A 21938-nucleotide genomic window follows, 5' to 3' on the forward strand; every position below is an offset into this window, starting at 1 on the left:
AAGAAGAAGCTCAAAAAAATTATTTGTATACCACCCTTTTTGTATTTTAAAAAAAAAAATCTAAATTGAAACTAAGGCTTTGAAATGATTACATTCTATTTTATAAATATGGTATATTTTTATTGCATCATCTTTTATCCGATTGATGTTTGGTTGCTACTACTCCGCTAGACTACCGGTTGCTTCACACTCGATTTCAAGTATAGAACACACACGACACATCAAACATTCCATCACTATTTTTTAGATGTATTGATAAAAGTTTATATTGAAATTAAATTGTTGATTATTATTGTCTTATTGACTTATTATTCACTATCATTATCTTTGGTTAGATTTTTTAATTATTGTTATAGTATTAAATTATTAACGTATCATCAACGTATTCAATTTTAGAGGATATGAAATACCCAACGTCACATTTTAAAAACTGCAACATGGCGCGAGGATGACATATATGTTCATCACATTCACATGGATAACATCTATTCCTCACTTTTTCAACTTACTAAAAGTTCCCGAATCAAGCTCTACCTTTCATGTCAATTTTTTTCACAGAATACAAATTTTGGATGAATTACGTAATACTTTGAATATCATAAAGGTCAACTTCCACCTAAATTTTCGATCTCTCCAAACCACAGATTATTGATACAATAATTGTAATGGGTCCATTCAAATCGTCATGTAAGCGCAACCTCCCCATTTTATGCTTGTAGCATCGAGCGAAATCAATCAATTCTACTGTATTCACCGTGCAAAGTCTACAATGGAGGACGGGAACCAAGGCAATTTCACCGATTCAAGAGAACTCGTTCACGACTGGGCCGAATTGACTCGTGAATGCCTCATCAACATCCTCTCGCGCCTCTCTTTGGAGGACCGATGGCTGGGAGCAATGCGGGTGTGCAAGGCGTGGCTGCAGGTATGCAAAGATCCGTGCCTCAACTCGGTGTTCGATCTAGAGACTCACTTTCACTCGGTCACTGATTTACCCAGATTCTGGACCCGCGAGTTCGAGAGCAGGATTGATAACATGATTGGATCAGTCGTCGGCTGGAGCGGTGGGTCCCTTACCGAAATCCGCGTTAGACACTGCTCGGATCGCTCCCTCTCTTTGGTTGCTCGAAGGTATTTTTGTTTGTTTGCCTGGATGTGTGCTCGGTTATTCACGCTTAGTTCCTTTAATTATTTTTTCTCGAATATTACTTCCTTTGATTTATTCCATTGCTGGTTTGTGTGAAGCTGGAAATAGCTTTTTGACGGGATACGTAACTACTGCTGTTATTTTCTTAAACTTTATAAATATTTAGTTAATCAATGTGGATTACTGAGAAAGTTCCCTTTTTATATAATTTTACTAGACTTTGATTTTTGATATCAGTCATTTTTTGATGAATTTGATGACTTGTTGTAATTTTATATATTTTTGGTTCAAGTTTATTGACTTCTGCCATGGACACTTAGTAATTTACAGGGCTTAATTCCGATATATGATCATTTCACATTATATTTGGTGTTGACTGAATGCTTAAAATTGCTAATAGGTGAAGCATTGGGTGACCAAGAGATTTATTTTTGCCGTTATATATCTTTTGGATATGGTAAGGATAAACTTCAATCGAGCTTTAACCTGCTATTTTGTTATTGTCAATGTCACTTTCTTTGCTTCTTCAAAATTTTGAACAGTCTTTTCTTCTGCACTGTTGCTAAACCAAAATAATACTGTCACGATTGTTCCACCACCTTGCTAGTATTTATGACCATGATTTCATCTTCCTTCAATTAATAAGTCTTTACGTTGTAAAGATTATTAACTAAACTGGAAAGAAATATTTTAGATATTTCTGGACTTTCATTTTTTTTGAGAAAGCTACAAAGATATTCGAGAGAAACAAGTTCACATAATTCAAGTCGTTGCTGTTCAATAGGATTAGGAAATGTATTTCTTCGAACCATAGACTACATCTTGTGGATATTGAGAGCTGACAATGAGATCATACATCATTTGTAACTTCTAATTGACATAGCAGGTGGAAGAATGATGCTTCAAATCTGAAAATAATTTCTGAATTTCAAGAAACTTGCAGGGGGTTCTGGGGTTTTGATATGCTTGGGTTGGGGTTTGGGAATATGACTATTTCGTTTCTTTTTAGATCTTGTCTAATGTATTCCATCTCATGGAAAACAATTGCATGTCAAACTCCATGTCTCACTCAAGTGGGTGACTGAGTTAAGAATCCAACCCCATGGAGGTTGACATATTACAATTTATAGTGAGTTTCTAAGTCACCATTGACTGTTAACAAGTGTAATTAACTCATGATTTGTATAATTGTGCAGGATCATCTTTCCATAGGCACTTTATACAACCGTGTGTTTTGAAATAATGGGTTAAGCTCGTGTTAACAATGTGATGAAATATGTTTTCCCTGATAAAAACTCATGCTGTGGTTTCTGTTTTGTTGAATTATTTGCATTTTCATTCCGTTACTGAATTTGGGTATTTACCAATAACCAAAAAAGTGACTGGGGAGTTATATGAAAACCAAACAAATTAGCTGCATTCCAGCCAATTCTTAATATCTACATTCTAGCACAGGTTTAATGCATGGAACGATTTTCTGTGCATGTAATATTATAATGTCTTATTGCTCTTGCAGGTGTCCAAGTATTCAATTTCTCTCTATCAATAGCTGTCCTCATGTCTGATGTAATTATGGCTGAAAAAGCTTCTTGTTGTCCCAAGCTTAAGGAGCTTGATGTCAGCTACTGTTATCAAATATCTCACAAGTCTTTGGCAACCATAGGATCGCATTGTCCTAACTTGCATATTCTTAGGCGGAACTTGATGAATTGGGTGGATCCTTCACAACATGTTGGAATCGTTCCGTATGAGTATCTAAATGCCTATCCCCAAGATGGGGATTTAGAAGTTGCCACCATTGGAAAATTTATGCCTCGTCTTCTGCAACTTGAACTCCAATTTTCCAAGTTGACGGGCAAAGGACTTGCTTTGCTCTCTGAAGGATGCCGGGACCTTGAGTATATTGATCTATCTGGATGTAGGCGTGTGCCTCGTCATGCTATTGCATATGCATCATCAAATCTGAAGAATTTGAAAAACATTAAGCAGCCCAACTTTTATAGCCCGAGGTCTATTTTCAACATGGAAAGATATGGTCATTGGTAATTGTATGATGAGCATTTCCAATACAGAATTTGACAGGACTGGTAAAGAAGTTGTGGAGAGATTTACTGTTGAATTGTCAAAGCTACTGGTCATTGAACCGGACCTGGTTCATTTCGTGTTTAGTGGCTGTTATAAAGGTACGATGAAAGTCTTCATAGCTGCTTGGATCCTTGTGATTTTATTTTGTTTAAATTCTAACTGGTGCTATTTGTACTCCTATTTCACAATTTTTATTATTTAGATTTAGTCATACAACCAATCTGTAGTTTACTCTTCCTGTAATCTTTTCACTGCACATCTGCGGTTCCGTAAATTTGGAACTTATGGTTTTCCTGCATGCTGCATTATTTTTCAACTTAATTAATAAAGCATAGCCTGAGCCCTGAAGTTCTCCAAACATTAGAAATCAACCATTCAGATTTCAAGGGTGGAAGAACAAAGCTCAGAATCAGTGACCTAATAAGTAGATGTGCATCAAATAACATTTGAATGTTCCCTAGAGCTGGTAATATGCACTAAAGGCTTGGGTTGTGTGAATCTTCTGGAAGTCATTATAGATGAGATTATAGATGAGCTTAGAAATATAAATGATCCTAGCTTGAACAGAATATTAAGGTTACAAATATCTTTTGCTTTTCAGCTTGGGTTTTCCTTGATTCCTGAAGCTAATATTTATGGTGGACTAGGAAAATCAATGAAGCTGTTACGAGTTTGCCTTGGATTAAGCTTTGCAAAGTGTTCAAATTTCTCCTATTCTACTTATGCATTAGGAAATTCTTCTCTTGAAGAAGGAATAGAAAATGGAATTTCAACTTATCATCATACTGGTTAATGTTATAACTTGTAAAACTATTACATTCATTATGTAAATATCAATAAGCTAACATGACATAAATAATCTTGTTATAGTGCGAATACCGGAAGGAAATAATCCAGTCCTGACTATTATGTTGAGGTGTAGATATAGATGCATAGTAGTATCGGTTAAGGTTTCACTATTTGCTACATATAGCTGGAAGGATACAGACATTTTGTGTAAAACTCAATTACAAGGCTGCAATAGATACTTGTAGTAAACAATCATACAGCTTCCTTAGTAACTGGAAAAAGAAAGTGAAAACAAGCCACCCTTCAACCATATGACCTAGAGTTTCTGTAAAGGAATTGGAGCCACTGTGTGAATTTTTGGGATGCCTAGCGAGATCTGACCCTCCATAAGTCCCTTTTCTTTCATGAAATACATTGTGCTGTCTGTAATGTTCATGTTGATTGCCTTCCGTGTCTGGTTTAGTGGCATTTGGATTCACCACTGCTAACAATTTGATATTAAATAAAATCAGTTAGGTAGTTGTAAGAGTAATGAAGAACCAATTGATGAAATTCAAGAATATATGAAGATATTATAAGAAAGGTCTGGATCTGCATGGGCCATGAGTGGGAATTGTGTGATTGTCTTTCTTTGCGGTATCATAGATAACTTAAGAGTCAATGAATGAGGTGGGTGTGGTCAAGGATCGAGAGGGGTTCGGAGAATAGCACTTTGTGCCTTAAAATGATAGTGACTTGGTTCGAATCTTATTTCAAACAAGTTTCTTTTGTTGTGTAACTCGTGATTGATGAGAATAAAAATTAGACCAAATACTATAGTTCAGAAAGAAAGTAGGTATCTAAAATAAATCCTTAGTTAAAAAACGAATCATTCCATAAAAATAGGTTGATTTTGAAGATATATCCTACCAAATTGTTTAGACTGCATCCTAAGTTGAAGATCTCTGGCTTCGTAGCAATGATTGCAAATGCAATCATGCATTGCCAACATTCGCGTGCATATTATGCAGCAGAGAAATGACAGTAATTGGAGGATAAGCTATAGGGTGAATGACCAAATTTAGGATGGGGAATGGATAATGTATAACTACCGAGCACAGGGTGCTAATCTTTATAATTTGCTGGACTAGATGCTGTTAACAAAAGATATAACTGAACAATAGCCACTATGAAAAAGATATGGAGCCCGGATCTTGAAAAAAAAAATGTTTTAAAAACAAACCGAGGCTGTAAAAGCGTTCAAAAAGGCCAAGGGAATAAAAGCTTTTCCACATTCACATGCTTGATTTGCGTCATTCAACATTCTTCCCAAATAATCACTTTTATAATTATATAGCATGTTTATCTTTTTCATGTTATCCTGGAGTGGAAAAAATTGAAGAAAAAAGGTGTAAATTAATATTGTTATTTCATATTTGTTCCTCACTGGCATGGATAGAGAGTAATTAAAATCTTCTGCCCTCCTAGCTGTGTTAAGTGTCAGATTAGGCAAAATCTGTGTTGTGTTGTTTGTTCTGTCCAATTGAACATAGCCCTAACGGATTCCGTTTCCATTCTTCTCTGCGTGTAATTGACCTGTGCACTTGGTAGGCATATGTCGAAGTGCAAAACCGAAGTCTTTCCAAACAAATATGGAGAGAAGGATGATAAATTATATTGAGTGCAAATAGAGAAGAAGAGCAGGAGTTAAGGTTTATATTTTTAGAGTGAGAATATCAATTTTTTATTATCTTTAATATTTCACCAAGTGTGAGTATTTATAGGCAACAGAAATGAACTACACGTTGTCTCGTTCCAACGCTCATTGGTCAAATTTATCATCTTGCCACATTGCATAATAGGTCATCAACCCCCACATTTTGTCCAATACAGGAAAGGAGGGATTTAACCCTAGAAATTCTTGTAGAGATATTACATTAAGTACATCGCATGTGGTTCGAAGTGTTAGACTACAATGTGGCTACGGATTGGGTAGGTGAAGTGACACATTTGAATAGGGTTACGTCCGCACGATGGTAATTGTCGACAAGGCGTTAGGTTGCATTCTCAATGCATTGAAATAGAAGGCCATCTAGATAATGGTAGATGTTATGTTCTTGTGTGATACATTGCTTAGTTGTCAACTACGTGACCTATCGTGCAGACAGAGTAATGTAACAATACACCTTAAGTTTTAAGGTCTTGATTATTTATATCAAGCATTGAACTTTGAGAAGACTTGTACTTCTACCGAAATGGGGAATGCTTTTTTTCTCGCTGCTCCACTGAAGCAACGACATACTATTATCACAAATTTACAGTACACGCACTGTAGCATCAATTCCATGATTGTCACAAAAGCACGGAAATCCTAACAATATAAAATGGTGTAATCCAAGTAGTTTAATATAATTTTTCATATTAAACTATTTGTAAATAAATCGTATGATACCCATAAATACTTTCATCATTTTTGGATACAGCTTCCTTTTGCTTACCATGTAGAACTTATTGGTTTCGAGTACTCAATTTCTTTATAGTTCACATTATTTTGAACATGATCCAATTTTTCAATTGGGTTGTATCCTAATTTTTAACAAAAACCTTCAATGCATCTAGTTTTTGAAATTTTCATACCTAAAAGATCGAGACATTCCTGTATAAACCTCAATTGTATTTTATCACTTTTATTTTATACATAAATATGAACCACAACTGCCCAAAAACAATATTTGTCCACCTAATATTTAGAATTTCATACGCAATTTAAACTTATCTATAATTTGTGTTGTTCTTAATTAAAGGTCAGTATTGACTATCGATAACGACACAACAAAAGTAAAAGAAAACTAGAGCTCAAAACTGTTAGCGATATCTTTCATCAATATATTTCATCACTTCCTCTATAACTCTCAGAAAATAAAGACTATTTTGTACGTCATATATTCATTCAAATGCACACTTCAATATGGGAAATTTTCATAACTAGGTGTCAACTTGAACTCAAGAACTTAATCTGCTATATATGAAGCAATAAAATTAGAGATATATGACATAAATACAAAATAATATCTACGGGACGAAATTAAGATTTTCCGTGCAGGAATGTTTGTAGGATACACAGAACAAACACAAACGATAAACGAAAAATTTTCAACGGTCCAACAAATACACTACAAACTTAATAAAATATCAGTAAATCAAATCATATCTCTTTGTATTCTTTTCATTTACTCACGAGCAACGGGAGATGTAACAGATGCAGTAATAACAACTAATAAATCTCTTAGATCAAGAAGCGGCCAAACAAAATCGAGAAACTGAGAAGAAAACAGAATTGAAACATAGATTTGTCATTACGAATTGCTGATGATTTTGGTCTTGCGCAAGCGCCTGTGCCAGGATATGTCGGTACTGTGTGTACCCTCCTTTTAATTTGGACACCTATCTCCTGAGAGTCTGTAGTGAACAAGGTTCGACTTTGAATTCCAGTTGTCTGTTGAGTTGAAGCTGGAAAGTTTTGGGACAGTAAGATGACTGCTGTGAATGCTATAGATAATACACACTTCATTTCTTTCACATTAGAAGAGGCAAGATTGAAAATGGTGTAGAAAAACAGTTCAAAGTTGAGTGGTGGCAGTTGGATTGGTTGGGCTGGATTCAATAAATTAAATGTGTTCTTTTCCTTTTAAAATAGAATGATGCGACATCAAATTTCAAGATAACGACGAACTGATAAACTTTTCCCCATAGAAATAACTTGTCGAAGTTAATTACTTTTAGGTAAAAATTTGTCTAGTGTGGGGACAACAGCCTACCAAAGTGTATAAACAAGGAATATATTAGGAATAAATTCACAATGAAGTAGCAGCCAAATTGTAAAACGTGGGGACAGAGGAAAAAGGAAGTGCATTGGGACTCCTTCACTATGAATATGTAGCCCAAAATAACAAGAAAATAGGAGATCTTCAAAAACAGAGAGTTTCAAAGTCAAATTTCACAAGTATTCGTGTAAGAAAATTTTATAAAAAGTGTATTCACCATGTACCTTTTAATGTTATGGCTGTAAAAAGATCTGTTTTGATCATCTATTCTGAATAAAGATTCTGATGCATGCACCTGCATTTTCAAAAATGCAAATGGGCAATTAGCTGGAAAGGGATAGTGAAAGATGTAACAGGAAAAATGAGGGAATCTTGTAAAACGAAGCAAATGAAACATAATCCTTTTTTTTTTTTGTTTTGTTTTGTGGTTTTAAACGCATCAATATACAAAATCAATTCACAGGCCTCAATGTTGGGTGCCATGAATCCAATAGCCCCTTCCCAGCAGGGCTAGAGCTAACAATCCTCTTTGTTGCAGCGAATATGGATTTTTGAAGATAGTCATCACTAACCTTTTCAGGATATCCTCGACGATCTTGAAGTAGAGTTCCCCCAACAAAAACTAGTTTCCAAATAATCTCACCTAGCTAGCAGGTGCTTTGGGCATATCAATTGCAAGATCACCCTACATTATTGCATAGAGGAAGAACCCAGTCAAGCTAAACATAAACTACTATATACCTATGAAGTCATTTACATAATCAAGAGTGGGCCCATTGTACAAGAAGCCAAAAGACTCATATGGCATAATAAATTTTGATAATCATGTAAGTGAAACACTTGAAAAACATGAATAAGAGCAGACTATAACACAAAGATCCCATATACGATGGCCGATCTGAAACCAAATTCTTGGGAGATAGGTTTGTGCTTATACTATTGATGGTACAACCAACACTTGAAGGGAACGGTGAAGAGCGGTGTTGACTTTATTTGTTCAACCAACAAGTCCTAATTTTTGGCACTTATCTTTAAGTGTACTGAGACACAGCAACAAATAAGATGGTCTTCAGAATATTATTCCAATATCGTGCAAAATAACTTTTCCACTATTGAAGACTATAAACTACAACAAGAATATTATTATACACCTAGCATGGTAGATTCAAGAAGTAGGAAACAAACATGGACTGACCCCAAACTTGTGGTCAATTACGGAATCCCTCATTTACCATAACATTAAATATGTTAAGACTGGGATATGTGGCTAATAGGCTAACAGAACATCGTCTATCATACATTCATCTGACATAAACCTAAAATTTCATACAAAATTTCCAAGTAAAGTTTCCCTATCCATAGGTTTCTTTATGGACCTGCTGTAACTCCAAACATGCCCACCTAAAGCCTATGTATTGCTTTCTGTCCATATTTACAGCAATTACACACCTTACGTGTATTGCCAAGAATTAGGACATCAATGTCAACCATCATCTCTAGTTTTTAAGCACAAAAGATAAATTATCACAAGACTGCAAAGTAAGCCTTTGGCTAGAAATAGGTCAAAACCACATGAACATATAATCAGCCAAAAGAGCAATATAAATCAACACGTAACCAATCTGAAAATATACTGAATCAAAACTTTCCCTGAAAACATTCCAAATGATTAAAAACCCTACGTATAAAAAAATATAAAAATACAACCTTGAAGGAAGAGAGGGAAGCAATACTGAGGGACCAGAATTGTCAGCGGCCAAGTAGTTGCCCAAACGCGGGCCAAATACTCCGCGGATTCCACCTCTAGATCGCAAGCTCAACGCCATCTGATCAAGATGCATACCTTGAAACTCAAAAAATTCTCCCCGTCTAATCAAGAACCTCTTCTACAACAAATAATCTAATACTATAAATTTAAAGCTTTACATATAAAAAAGAAATATTTTCAATACATATAAATAAACGATAGTTAAAAAATATTGTTGAAAATTTTTAGAGAGTGTTCTCCACCTGGAGAAGAATTGAAAAGAGGAAGTGGGAAGGAGTGTGAAAGTGAGGCGAGGGGAATAGAAAAACCCTTTTCGAGGGGTTTTTATGGAAAATGGAAATTTTTTCTTGTTACTACATTTGGATTTTGCCCATTTGAATATCGAATATGGATGATTTCTGTGTTGATTTGACATTTTTATCATTTGAATGAAGATTTGAAACTTGGACACATGGGCTCAAGTCAGTTCGGGCTGGGACAACAATCAATCTAGTCCATTCGTTTTTCTTGCTGGGGCATTACTAGACCGGGCTGCCCCATGAGCTCACTAATGAAAATTGAGAGGAATGGCACTTAATAGGGGCATGTAACGAATTGCACATTTTCGGGTGAGGAAATATGGCGGTCAAAAGCAACGAACATTCATGGTCGAAGTATGCAAAGGTTCGAATCCTTTTGCTCCATATTATGGACAAATAACATAATTTATTAAGAGCGAGCTAACGAACTATGAAGGAAGTGGTTGACTACACTGCAGTCCTTGAACTGAAACACATAAAGAAAAATATAAACTAGGTAAATAGAAAATCGAAAAGAGGTGTTTATAGATTTTAATTTCAAGATTATGTTTTTTAGTTGTAATTTTTATTTTTTTTTCTCTATATCACCCGTTCCACTCTCAACAATTTATTATGTACTACCTAACATTAGGCTTGTGCATTTTATCGAAATAATAGAAATCGAAGGTTTCGGTTCGATATAAAAAAGGGGGGAATTAGAATTGAGAATCAATCAAGTCGGGTCACTTTTTGGTTCGTGAACTAGAATTAAGAATATTTGAATGGAACCAAATTTTTATATAATTTTTTTACTTTTACAATTTATATACTGGGTGAAAAAATACAAAACCAAAAACTCTATTTTGGGAGGTAATTTGTCTAAAGGTCTCTAAGTCTAAGAAATCATGATTGGTTCTTATCTTTTTGCCCCTCGCGCTCATATCAGATTGTTGCATTTTAGAGATTAGGACATATTAATCGTTGGAATTTAGATTTTCTATAAATCAAAAGGTTCATACTAGGACTGTGGTGTAAAATTATGAATCAAAGCATTCATTCTTTTACAATTCAAACTTTTTCTCGTTTTGCATTGTTTAGAAGCATAAGTTATTTTGGGTACCCAAATGGAACTGATTTTTTAATGTAATTTCTTTATTTTTTTACAATTTTTATACTGGGTAGAAAATACACTCTATTTTGGTAGTGATTTTTTAAAAACCCTAACCCTAAGAAATAATGACTGTTCCTATCTTTTGCTTCTCGCACTCACATTAGATTGTCGCATTTTAGATATAAGTACATATGAATTTGGATTTTCTATGAATCAAAAAGTTCAAATTAGGATTGTAGTGTAAATTGATGAATCAAAGTCTTAAGCCTTTTTAATTCAAACTTTTTATCTTCTTGCATTGTTTACAAACATAAGTTATTTTTTAATATATATATATATTTTAATTAGTGCATGGTAATTGAACTTGGTATATTCATAGGTTGGGTTGTGGTGTACCTTTTTTATTATCTCGAGTTGTTGGTTCTCTTTTAAAATATGATTTTTCTTTTTTACTCAAATAAAGCGAGTTTATCATGTAAATTGCAATTTCTTGATACAATATAGTTATGTATATAATTAGTATTTCTTTCATTTCATTTTAAAAGTAGAAGAATTAAACATTGTTCATATAAATTATAGGCTTTAGCATACCTCACTTATAGATTGAACAAGATTTATTAAGAAAAAATATTTCTTCTCAAACTATAATTAATTTTTGATGTTTTGATTTTCTCTTCTTTTTGTGTTTTTTAATCGCCGCTGTTTTAAGTCATTCAACTAGATTTCTTTGATTCTTGAATATTCTATATGAATTTTTTATTAAATGTATATAAAAAAATTGTTATTGGTAAAATCGAATCCGAATTAGAACTAGAACCAACGGTTCAAGTTTGAATTTGGTTCCAATAATTTCAACAAGCTGAGTGCTTTCGTTTATAAATTACCTGAAATATAATGGGTGGTAGAGGGTATTGAAATATTCGGACCAATCCGTCTGATGTCCAAAACTTACCTAAGATTATTTTAAAGGACACTTTTTGATGAATTTTTCACTTATCGAAAAACCAAATTTTCTTCAATTTCATAGCGTGTATATATTAATTTTACCTTTTTGTTCTTTTAGTTTATCGATCTGTGTTAAGATTCTTGATCTTGGTCAACATCTTGCTATTAGTTAAGACTTAAAAGATTCCTGATTTAGATTAAGACAATTTAAACCTAGTATACACAGTTTATAAATTCTCCCACTCTCAGATAAGTTCAACTCATTTATCTTAAAACATCGACTTGGCATCGTATTCACGTATATGCCCTTCAAGACAACATTGGGGGCTTCAAAATTATGGGTTCTTTTGACACTTAATAATATTCTAACATTATGTGATATGTATAATTAAATGTGAAATTATGTGATTCATATAATTGAATCTTTTATCTAATAACTTGATGTTATTTAGATTAGTGTTGTAACACCCATGATATTAAATAGCATAACTCATCTCGAAGTAGAATCGCCCCCGTTGTTCGATCCTTTACCAAAAAATAATTAGGATGAAACTCAATTAGTACATTATTTTTTTTGACGAATTGATGCACAGAGATGAGATTTTTATGAATGTCCGGAACATATAATGTGTCATTGAGTTTAAAATTATGAGTAGGCGAATGTAAAATAAGAGAGCCAATATGAGTAACGGGTAAACCTGAACCATCACCAATTACCATATGATTAAATGTGAAATTATGTGATTCATATAATTGAATCTTTTATCTAATAACTTGATGTTATTTAGATTAGTGTTGTAACACCCATGATATTAAATAGCATAACTCATCTTTAAAGATCCAAGTACATGCCTTTTGGCAGTCTTGAACTTCATTGATTTTTTGAAACACTGATAATACATTGGAAAGTCTAGATTTCTCTCAAGTTAACTTATTATTTTGCTATTTTTTATTTTATTTTATTTTTCATTACAAGCTATTTGTATCTATAGTATACACACCGTCTCTCCCCTCTATGTTCAATGTGTATTTTTTTATTTTTTTTAATGTTTTTAGGTTCATAATAAAACAGCCATTTAAATATGGCCTAGACAAATCCAAGTGCTATCTTGATATCTGCACATAACATGCATTGAATACAACTATAATTTGGGATAGGCTTTCCGATTCGACCAAATTTCAAAAAGAACTGAAACGAATTGTGACCTGTGGGTATTTTGATAATTAAATCATCGATTCCATTCCATCCTTAGAGATGGAACCAAAAAGTTTCGTTCCAATTCGATTCCTTGAAATAGGTTTTAAAATTCATTAATCGATACAAATGGAATGTGTTGATCCCAAAAAATGCGCCAACGGAATCCTGACCACATCTCTACTTGGACTCACCCAGACCTCCCCTTTCATTTTAAATGAATCACTTATATATAGAAATGGAAATAGGCCTCTTGAGCTAATGGTCCGGACCAAGTTCTAAGCCCAATGGGAGAGCCCAATATGAGATAATTTTGTAGGTATAACAATAGTCCCCCAAATCTGAGTCATACATTTATGTGTAGGTCGAACTTCAAAATATAAGCTGTCAAACAGACGAGGTGTTATTGCCTCAGTAATATGAGTAGCTACAACAAACAAGGACTTATGAACTTTCTTGAAAATATGCATTGGTCCCGAATAGACGAGGACTTACGAATTGCCTCGAAAGACGTGACATATAATTTGTCAAAATTTCAACAGCATCTCTCTATAATGTGGACTAAACCAACCTGTAATATAATACAATATATACACAACACTTATACTACTCATGATGATAAACTGAATGATAACATATTAAATTTCTCCAAGATATAAAATGAAGAGAGTCTATCATGCTTCACAGTAAATCATATGCTCACACAACTCAGTGTATCAGTAGCGCTATAGTGAAGTAACATAATATCGATAATAAAATGAAAATGATCATAACGTGGCATACAGTACTTTTTGCAATGAAAATAATATCATGGGTCATGAGTTATGGTAGTAGTGTTTGACATATGTACTTTACAACAATAATATAATGTTTGTGCTAGCAATAATATGTAATGATACTATAATACTAGTATAATTGTAGTCCCCAAGTCGAATATTTATATGCAGGCCGAAGTTGAAATATAAGCCACTGTGATGAAGCTAATGTCGAGACGAGATTGAATAAATAAGCAGCTGTGATAAACTGATGTAGAAGCGATGCTCTGAATGTAAGTAGCAAAAGCGATGCTCTAGATGTGAGTAACAAAGGCCATGTTTTGAATATATATAACTATGATAAAGCTGACGTCCTTACATGGGAGTGACGCATCTATGTCAATGGCTTCCTCCGTGGTGTTTGGTCCAACCATGGAAGGGATGAACTTCTAAGATAGCGGGACGTGGCTCCTCGTGGGAGGTGTCGCACTTTTTTTGTCGAAGCTCCTTTTTTATTTTTATTTTTAACCTCATTGCAAGCGGTTTACTCTTCTATGCAAAGGCTTCGTCCATGGTGTTTGATCTAGCCATGATAGGCTTCGTCTTCATAGGTAATAAGGTTGGCCCCATCCCTCTCCGTACAAAGCAGTAAATAACATCCTTGCATGGTGGATAGTTCATCCATGTCAAGGGCTTCCTGCATGGTGGATGGTTCATCCATACAAGGGTTAATGTAAACTCTTTGAAGATAAGTAGATGTGACATAGCTGAAGTAGAAGCAAAGCTCTGAAAGATAGATAGCTATAATGTAGAGGCATGATGAACTTTCTGAAGATAAATACGGCTATAATGCAATAACTTATATGGTGAAGCATCTTGCAAAGTGAGGAATAAACATCTGGCGATGGGGAATAAACATTCCGTGAATAGCTCTCGAACTATCAGAGTCTTAGAATGGACCTCGGACAGAAGGTCTTATGGCTAAACTCGACAAGTGAGAGGCAATGAATTAGCATCTCGCCAAGTTAGGAATAAGCATCTGGTGAAATGAATATAGATATCCCACGATTAAAGTTTTATAAATGGCCTCGGATAGACGAGGTCTTATTGAAAGCCCAAGAACAACTAACCAAGAGGGGGGTAAATTAGATATTCGATCCTTTTTCGAAAATAAGCGCAAATTTAAGCAAATAACTATGAATAAACAAGATAACACAAAAGTGATAAGAGGAAGGGAAAAGAGAGTGCAAATGATGTAATAAGGAGGTTCGATCCAATCACGATTTACGTCCCTCGTTACCAAGCTCTCCGTCACGAGCAAGGCCTTTTTCACTATATTGATTGACTTATGGTGCAATCCAACCTTCTTACAATGCTTTCGGTGACTTACAAACAAGGAGCACCGTTCCTTTAAAATGTTGAAATTTTCGGGATTTCAACTCGATCCACAAGTTTGAAAGATAAGGAGTATACAAGTGAAGATTTCTCTTGCAATAAATGATATAATTGAAGTTGAATACAACAGGAGAAGATGGCTAACACTTTAGTAGATAGCAATGATTGAAGCTCAAGTGTTAGAAAAGAAAAACACTTTTATAAGAATGATTTTCAAAAAAGGTTGGATCAATCAAATGTTTTTCTAATAAATAGATTGAAGAAATAGATGTATATAGGTGATAGATTAGTGGTATCTCACTTTAAATGCTCATATCAAGTCCCTTGTTGAATGCAGAGTGATATAGTATTTATAGCAACAAAAACGGCCAAAAGTTCTGTTCTACCGGACGAAGCTATCGAGCATCCGCTATCATACCGGATGGTCAAATAACCGTTTTTTGTTCAAAAGTCAGAACGTTCGATTTCTTGACCGTTGGACAAACCTGTCATACCGGACGTCCGCTAGAATTATCGGACTCGTCCGCTAGAGCTACCAGATGCCTCCTCTAGCTACCAGATGCGTCCTCTAGATCAACATATTTTTGGATATTTCCTTCTTTAAATAATGTAGCAAAATGTAAATTCATGAAAGATGTTTCTAACATGTTTTACGGACTTTTTGACATGACTAAAAGTATGTAATAGGTTCGTGCTTTTCTTTATGCAAAAGTCGTGTTTATCGTGCGAAGAAACGTTGCTTGAGCTTCAAATGATGTATATGCCAAATACTAAAGTGTTTTACCTTAACATTTGAAATCAAGGTGTCTAAATATATTTTCTTCTAATTTCTTCTTGAAGTGATCGTAGTCTTGATATGTAGCTTGATTTCCACTTTGTCCAAACTTGCAAGAGCTCCGCTTGTTGTAAACTTCTATAATCACTTAAACACTATTGTTAAATAAAATATGTTTGTTATAATCAAAATGAGAAGTCAACCGTAGGCTAACAATTTCCCTCTTTTTGATTATGACAAACATGAGATGATGGAGATAAAAATAACGAAATAATTTTCCCTATCTTTTATACGTGTATTCCCCCTTACTTAAGCATTCCTATCATGCATATCGTCTCATCATAATAAATCATGTATTCTCATAATTAATAGATCATGTATACCATCTCATAATTGATAAATTATGTATATCATCTCATAATTGGCAAATCATGTAAGTTATCTCATAATTGACAGATCGTGTATATCATCTCATAATAGTTTTCTCCCTTTTAGCATAATAAAAAAAAATGACAAATATGAGAAGTATGGATAAGTTTCATAAGACCTAAAGCAATTGTGGGAAAATCTAACTTTTGGCCAACGAGAAATGAATCGAGAATGAACAAATCAAAATAATTAACATCATCTCGATGTCCTTTTCTAGGTAAAATAACATTTGCAATGATATTTTGCAATACTTTGCAAGGTAAAGAAAGTTGATTAGCACTAATTTTTGTGATGTTTTCAAAGTCTTTCCCCGTCACATGACGACATGCATCACTAGGATTATAACTTTCTAAGGTCGGATGAGCTTTATGAACAAAGACTTGCGTATCACAAGGTTCAAGCCCAAGAATTTTCCGAATAAGAGTTTTAGTGACGGTGATCCTTACATTTTTAATTAAACAAGAAATACTATCGGAACGTGGTGTAATAGCCATTTTTGTGTAAAAAGTTTTCATAAGTTGAGGATAAGCATTTTCTTCCAATGAACATACCGAAACCCATCCCATATTTTCAAAGAATTCTTGAATGTGAAAAGCAGATGCTTCAACAGAAAAAGCCGAAAAATAAACATTTTTACCTAGTAGAATGGAAGATTTTTCAAGTGGGTTCACCACCTCTTCGAGTTCAAAATCCATTTCTTCGTCGGAGGAGGGTGTTGGTGGCCGATGTTCTGTAGTTTTTGCCCTTTTTCCGACTTGCTTTGTTCTCAGTATTTATTGAATGGAGGCAAAATGTTGAAAATCGAGAGTTAGGGCACAAATTGGGGAAATGAGAGATTTTGAAGCAAAAGACAAATTTTGTGAGGGAGAGATGAAGAAGATGAAGTGGGTTAATGGATTTTATGTGATTTTGTAACAAATTAGAGAAGTAGATGAAGAAATTTGAGTGAAGAGAGGAGGAGAGTTCGAAGAAGAAGAGAGAAGGTGGGAAAAAATGAGGAGAAAATGACTGTCACGTTTTTTTTTTAAAAACTGAAATTTCAATGTACCGGACGTCCGGTAATGTTTGTCGGATCGTCCGGTAGGACAGAAAAAAGTTTCTGTCCAACCGGATGATATACCGGACGCGTCCGAAACCTTTTTTTTAAATAGAATAGAGAGATTGAAGACATAAAAACAAAAAGGAAAATAAATAAATGATTTCACTCTTAATTCACTTCATTTTCGTCAAGAATACCTAAACCTCTTTGAAGACAAGAAAATCGGTCATGCGCTAGAGATTTTGTAAAAATATCGGCCAATTGGTCTTCGGTCTTTATAAATTCCAATTCAATATCTCCTTCTTGAGTATGTTCACGAAGGTAATGATGCCGAATCTCAATATGCTTAGTTCCTGAATGTAAAACAGGATTTTTAGACAAATTTATGGCACTAGTATTATCACATAAAATAGGTATATGATTGTAAGTCAAAAGATAATCACATAAAGTTTGTTTCATCCAAAGTGTTTGCGCACAACAACTAGCGGCCGAGATATATTCTGCCTCAGCGGTGGATAGTGCAATGGAGTTTTGTTTCTTGCTAGACCAAGACACAAGTGCAAAGCCTAGAAAGTGACAATTTCCACTAGTGCTTTTACGATCAACATTACATCCGGCCCAATTGGCATCCAAATAATTAATTAAGTCAATATGATTGCCTTTTGGATGCCAAAGTCCTAAAGTTCTCGTACCACTTAGATAACGAAAAATTCTTTTTACAGCCTTTAAGTGTGATTCTTTAGAATTAGATTGAAAACGAGCACATAAGCAAACACTAAACATAATATCAGGTCTACTAGCAGTTAAATAAAGAAGGAATCCGATCATACCTTGATATTTTGTGACGTCCACGGATGTACTTTGCTTATCCTTATCAAGCTTTAGAGATGTGCTCATTGGTGTGTTCATAGACTTGATATCATACAAGTCAAATTTCTTAAGCATGTCTACAATGTATTTATTTTGATTTATGAAAATTCCTTCTTTCAATTATATAATTTGAAGGCCAAGAAATTTTTTTTAACTCACCCATCATGCTCATTTCAAATTCTTTACTCATGCATTTTGAAAATTTTTCACAAAGATGTATATTTGTAGCGCCAAAAATAATATCTTTAACATAAATTTGAATAATGAGCATACCATCTTTATGAGTTTTTATAAAAAGTGCAGTATCCGCTTTTCCAATCGAAAAATCATTTGAGAGAAGAAATTTGCTCAACCGTCCGTACCAAGCTCTAGGAGCTTGTTTCAAACTATAAAGAGCCTTTTGAAATTTAAAAACATGATCCGGATACTTGTGATTTTTAAAATCGGGAGGTTGCTCAACAAAAACTTCTTCTTGAATGAAACCATTTAAAAAGGCACTTTTAACATCTATTTGATAAAGTGTAAAATCTTTGTAACTTGCAAATGCAAGAAGTATACGGATGGATTCTAGTCTTGCTACGGGTGCAAATGTTTTTTCAAAGTCGATACCTTCTTCTTGATCGTAACTTTGGGCCAATAATCTAGCCTTGTTACGCACAATTATTCCATTTTCATCCTTTTTATTTCTAAAAACCCATTTTGTTCCAATAACGGTTTGATTGTTTGGCCTAGCGACTAAGTCCCAAATATGATTTCTTTTAAATTGATTTAATTCTTCTTGCATCGCTAAAATCCAAAACACATCAAACTCGGCTTCTTTGAAATTCTTAGGTTCGATTTGAGAAATAAATGCACAACTACCAAAATGGTTTTTGTAGGAGGTTCTAGCAGTGATACCTTTTGATGGATCGCCGATTATTAGCTCCTTGGGATGAGATGGAACAAATCTCAATTCTTTTGGTAATGATGAATCACTTTGTTCTCCGGTTTGTCTTTCTTCATTTTTTTGAGCATTTGACTTTTCTATGTCTCCATTTGGTGCCTCCTTATTTTGGTCTTGAATTTTCATTTGTTTGAAAGGAGCTTCCAAACCTACATCGTCATCACTACCTTTCTCTCGATCAAATGAGTTAGTTTCATCAAAAGTAATATGCATCGATTCTTCAACGACTAAAGTTCGTTTGTTAAAAACTCTATATGCTTTGCTAGTCGATGAATATCCTAGGAAAATTCCAATATCGGATTTGGAGTCGAATTTTCCCAAATTGTCTTTTGTATTTAAAATAAAATATTTACATCCAAAAACTTTGAAATAACCAATATTTGGAATTCTATTTTTTCAAAGTTCGTAAGGAGTTTTGGTTTTCTTTTTGCTTACTAATACTCTATTGATAATGTAGCAAGCGGTATTAATGGTTTCGGCCCAAAAATATTTAGGCAAGTTATTTTTAACACAGTTCGAGCCATTTCTTGCAATGTGCGATTCTTCCTTTCTACTACACCATTTTGTTGAGATATTCTAGGAGCCGAAAAATTATGTTCATAACCATGTTCTTTACAAAAATCATCAAACCCAACATTATCAAATTCTCCACCATGGTCACTTCTAATAGTTGAAATGGAATAGCCTTTTTCATTTTCAACTTTCTTACAAAAATGTTTAAAAGTTTTCAAAGCTTCTTCGTTTAAGTTTAAAAATATAACCCAAGTAAATCTTGAAAAATCATCGATAATAACAAAAGCATAATGTTTACCTCCTAAGCTAGCCGTCCTAGAAGGTCCAAAAAGATCCATATGTAGAAGTTGTAATGGTTTTGTGGTTGAAGTGTAAATTTTTGGTTTGAAAGAACTTTTTACTTGTTTTCCAAATTGAGAAGCATCACAAATTTTATCTTTTTCAAATTTCAAATTCGGTAAACCTTTTACAAAACAATTTTTGGAAATTTTTGAAAGAAGGCCCATGTTTACATGTCCAAGTCTTCTATGCCATAACCATAATTCTTCTTTCAAGCTAAGTAAATATTTTTCATTATTTTCCAATTCAATGTTTCTAATATAAACATCTTTACTTCGTTTTCCTATCAAGATTACCTCTTTCGATGTAGCATCCTTAATAAGGCATTTGGAAGAATTGAATTTTATGTTAAAACCTTTGTCACATAATTGACTAATGCTTAATAAATTATGTTTAAGATTGTCAACAAGTAAAACATTTTTGATAGAGGGAGATGAGTGGTTACCAATGTTTCCAATGCCGATTATTTTACCTTTGGCATTATCTCCAGATGTCACATGACCTCCATCTTACTTTTGAAAGTTTGATAATAGTGATCGGTCTCCGGTCATATGCTTCGATAATCCACTATCCAAGAACCACTTGCTTTTTGGTACCTACAAAGACAATTTAAGTTTTGACTTTTGGTAACCACACAAATTTGAGTCCTTGATAGTTAATTTTTGTGGATTCTTGTATCCACTTGTATTTGTTCTCAAATAATAATTTCTTTTTAGTAACACAATTAAAAGCAATATGTCCACTTTTATTACAAAAGCTACATGAAATTTTTGTTTTAAAGAGGGTTTGTATCCAATTCCTCCTTTATCAAAAACACACTTTTGACTACCAAGCATTAAATCAAAATTTTTCTTACCTTCGGTAAACTTATGGATAATTTGTGTTAACTCATTTACATTTTCTTTCAAAGAATTGTTTTCTTTTATCAAAAGGTCATAATCAATATTCTCTTTTTGCTTTTTGAAAATTTTCTTAATTTCTTCTTTTAAAAAAGAGTTTTTCTTTTTAAGAATAGCATGATTTAAAGCGAGTTTTTCAAAATTTTCAAGCATTTTATCATAAGTAATTGAAAGCTCATCATAAGAACATACCTCGTCTTCGATTGCCATGAAGCACATATTTGCCACTTCATCTTGACTATCATTTCCATTTTGTTCTTCGTTGTTATCATCTCATGTGGCTTGGAGTGCATTTTTCTTAAAATTTTTCTTTTTGTTTGGACACTCGGTTCTCTTGTGACCCGAATTGTCACAATCATAACAAACAATCTTTTTATTCCTATCTTCCCCTTTTTCTTCTCTCTTTTGGAATCTTCGATTATTACGAAAATCTTTCCATTTTTTGACAAGAAGGACCAAATCATCAAGTTCTTCATCGCTCATATTTTCATTTGATGTTCCTTCTTCAATTGCCGATTTTAATGCAATTTGTCGTTTAGGAGGTTCCTTTGATTCCTCCTTGCTTTTTCTCATTTTTTCCTTAACCTCGACATTATTTAGCTCATAGGACATTAATGTGTCGTAGAGCTCTTCCAAAGGATATGTACTTACATCCTTAGTATTCTCGATCAACATTCTCAATGGACTCCATTCCTCCGATAAGGACCTAAGCATTTTGCTCACAAGTTCACCGTTAGCAAATTTTCGATCAAAGCCTTTAAGACCATTTACAATATCGGTAAAATGAGTAAACATATCAACAATAGGCTCATTTTGGTTCATAAAGAAATTTTCAAATTCTTTAACTAGTATATTTATCT

At 33.8% G+C, this 21938-nt stretch overlaps 1 long non-coding RNA gene and 1 pseudogene across 2 annotated transcripts; one reads left to right on the forward strand and one right to left on the reverse strand.

Annotated features, from left to right (window-relative positions):
- The first annotated feature begins 561 nt into the window (after nucleotides 1–561).
- Nucleotides 562–3348, forward strand: LOC111378145 (annotated as a pseudogene).
- A 3723-nt stretch (nucleotides 3349–7071) lies between these two features.
- On the reverse strand, nucleotides 7072–9979 carry LOC111378146. Of its 2 annotated transcripts, XR_002699816.1 has the most exons (5): nucleotides 9835–9979; nucleotides 9532–9710; nucleotides 8397–8509; nucleotides 8049–8119; nucleotides 7072–7510 (listed from the first exon to the last, which is right to left on the reverse strand). It is a non-coding gene; the product is annotated as an uncharacterized LOC111378146 (long non-coding RNA). The 2 variants fall into 2 exon arrangements; XR_002699815.1 differs by having other exon boundaries at nucleotides 9532–9978.
- Nucleotides 9980–21938: the final 11959 nt, after the last annotated feature.

The sequence above is a fragment of the Olea europaea genome, unplaced genomic scaffold (genome assembly GCF_002742605.1).
Source record: "Olea europaea var. sylvestris unplaced genomic scaffold, O_europaea_v1 scaffold1777, whole genome shotgun sequence".
NCBI lineage: Eukaryota > Viridiplantae > Streptophyta > Magnoliopsida > Lamiales > Oleaceae > Olea > Olea europaea.